General features: G+C 42.1%; 1 pseudogene across 1 annotated transcript; it reads right to left on the bottom strand.

The window, feature by feature from the left end:
* Positions 1-1,121: 1,121 nt before the first annotated feature.
* Positions 1,122-2,469, bottom strand: LOC309632645 (glutathione peroxidase 7 pseudogene; annotated as a pseudogene). The gene has a single exon. The product of its transcript is annotated as a glutathione peroxidase 7 pseudogene (transcript).
* Between the last annotated feature and the right edge of the window lie 301 nt (positions 2,470-2,770).

Below are 2,770 nucleotides of genomic sequence, written 5' to 3'. Positions count from 1 at the left end.
AGAGTCCTATAGGATTAAAAAAGGTAAGAAATTCCACAGCCTCTTCCATCTCCTCTAGATGCTCTGTGGTCTTCTGTCTTCAGCCCTTTAACAGAGTTGAGACTGATTATATACACTTTAGTGTGACCAAGTTCTATAGATAAGCCCAGGTTTGCTGAGCCAGCAGCCAGCTTACTCCCAAGGGATCCTGGTGCTGAAGGAATATGAGTAACTGAAATCCCAGGCTATAGATTTCAAGAGTGTTGCCTCCAATTCTTGACAATTGCATAGATATAACAATTTATATAAGAACTAAATAGATTTGTGGGTTACCCTGTAAACTTAACCACCATGTATAACATGTAGAAATTTTCTTCTATTCCTGCTTTGTTAAGAGATTTCTTTAAAAATCAGGAATGGATAATGCCTTTTTTCGAATGCTTTTTCTGAGTCCTATCGAGATGATCATATTACTTTCTCTTTTGGTTGTTGATATGGGGAATAATGTTGATGAATTTTTGAACGTTAAATCAACCTTGCATTTCTGGAATAAACTCCACTTGGTCATCACGTATTATCCTTAGTTTTTGTTTTATCTGATTTTTTATTACTTTGCTGAGGATTTTTTCAGCTATGTTCATGAGGGATACCTTCTGTGATTTCTCTTCTGTTATGTTTTTGTCTGGTTTTGGTATCAGAGTAATGCTGGCCTCATTTAGAAGTGTTGGGAAGCATTCACTCATTATCAATTTTCTGGAAGAGTTTATGTAGAATGGTAATTCTTCCTTCAATGTTTGGGAAAATTCACCAGTGAAGCCATCTGTGCCGGAGTTTTCTTTGTGGGAAGGTTTGTAACAACAAACTCAATTTCTTTGATAGCCGTAGAGAGGCTACTCAGAATATCCAAGCTTATTTTCGAGTGATATTTGTTAGTTTGTGTCTTTCAAGTTATCTCTCCACTTTATCCAAGTTGTTTAACTTATTGGTATAAACTTGTCTATCCTTACTATCCTTTTAATATCTTTAGAATCTGCAGTGATGTCGTTTCGCTCCTTCCCAATGTTGATAATTCATGTTATCTCACGTTTTTCCCTTATAAGTCTGGCTAGAAGTTTATCAAGTTTATTAAAGTTCTCAAAAAACCAGCTCTTGATATCACTGATATTCTCTATTACTTTTTTCCCGATTTTATTAACATATACACTGACATTTATTATTTCCTTCCTTTGGCTCACTCTGTTTAACTTGCTCCTCTGTTCTAGTTTTTTAAATTGGAAGCTGAGGTCTTTAAGACCTTTTCACTTTTCTAATATAGACAGTTAGTACTATACATTTTCTTCTAAGTTCTGCTTTAGAGGAAGCCCACAAATTATTTTTTTGGGGGGGCCTTCAAGTTTTTATTGATCACAACTTATTTTTTCGTTCATCTGCAGAAAATAACTTTTGAATGCCTCCTAGTTAGCTGTCACTGCCCTAGACACTTTCATAGGCCTTTCATCCTCATCCTCACAACAGCCCTGTGAGGTCGGAATTGGCCCCATTTTACAGAGTTCATAACAGGTAGGAGATTATTGCTTCAGATACTTCCATTTGCCACATGTTTTCATGGACTAGAGGTTCTTATTGAGTCATTTGGTCAAGAGCTCTCACTGGTCAGGGGTTCCTATAGGTTGCTCTAAGATTCAAAGAATCAAACTACTAGAATTTTCCTGCGACAGGAGTGATGGGGTCGGTGGGATAAGAGTGGAGGAATTAGAGTCAGTAGTCTCTCCCTTTGTAGCACCATTTGAGTTTCCTTTGGTCACGTGTGCACAGCGGGGGGAGGGGACAGTGGGAGAGGAGGGAAAGTGATTATAAGTCTTCTCGCTTCTTCAGGATGAGCTTCCTCACAAGCGCTGTAATCTGGGACCCGATCTCCTCCACCGACAGGGTTGGGTCCCAAGCACCCTACCACCTTTCCAACTGGGGCCACTAGGTACTTACAGAAGTTCCCGGTGGGCTCCTTCCCAGAAGTCTGGGTCAGGTACTTGAAGGCAGGGTGGGCACCAGTGCCGGTGACTGCGATCTTGCTAAACATGGGGAAAGAGACACTGTAGGTGCGGCGGGCAAAGCTCTCCGTCTCCTTTTGCTGTCAGGCGCCTGTTGGCCACATTGGCCAAACTGGTTGCAGAGGAACGCAAGCACGTTGAAGTGATGGGACCGCAGGTCCCGCTGTAGCTGCTGCAGGGCCCGGTGGCGCCGGTCTGTAAAGCCTCACTCGCTAGCCATGTTCACCACCAGGGACACAGAGCCGCGGTGCTTCTCCAGCGACACCGTCTTGCGCCGGATGCTGACCGCCTTGAAGTCGTAGAAGTCCTGGTCCCGCTGCGCGCAGGCGGCAGCCGCCCGGAGCAGCCACGCCGCAGCCAGTGCCGCCACCTGACTCGCTCCCGAGCAGGCAGCGTGGCAAGGGCAAAGGCAGGGCGCGGCTCGCAGATTTTTGTATGTTGTATTTTTGTTTTAATCAGATCAAAATTTCTAATTTCTCTTTTGATTTCCTGTGACCCATAGGTTATATCGAGGTGTGTTATTTACTTTCCAAATATTTGGAGATTTTTTCCCAAGTATTTCTGTTATGGAATACTTATTTCCTGCTACTGTGGTCAGAAAACATACTTGTATGATTTGAATTTTTTGAATTTATTGAAATATTTAGTATGACTTGGAATATGGTCTACCTTGGAAGTGTAATGTGTGCATGAAGATAAGAATTTTGTATTCTGTTGCTGGGTATAATGTTCTATAAATGTGA

The sequence above is a fragment of the Balaenoptera borealis genome, assembly GCF_965194805.1.
Source record: "Balaenoptera borealis genome assembly, chromosome: 7".
NCBI lineage: Eukaryota > Metazoa > Chordata > Mammalia > Artiodactyla > Balaenopteridae > Balaenoptera > Balaenoptera borealis.
Note: the sequence above shows the minus strand (reverse complement) of the source record. Positions and strands in the feature narration are given on the sequence as shown.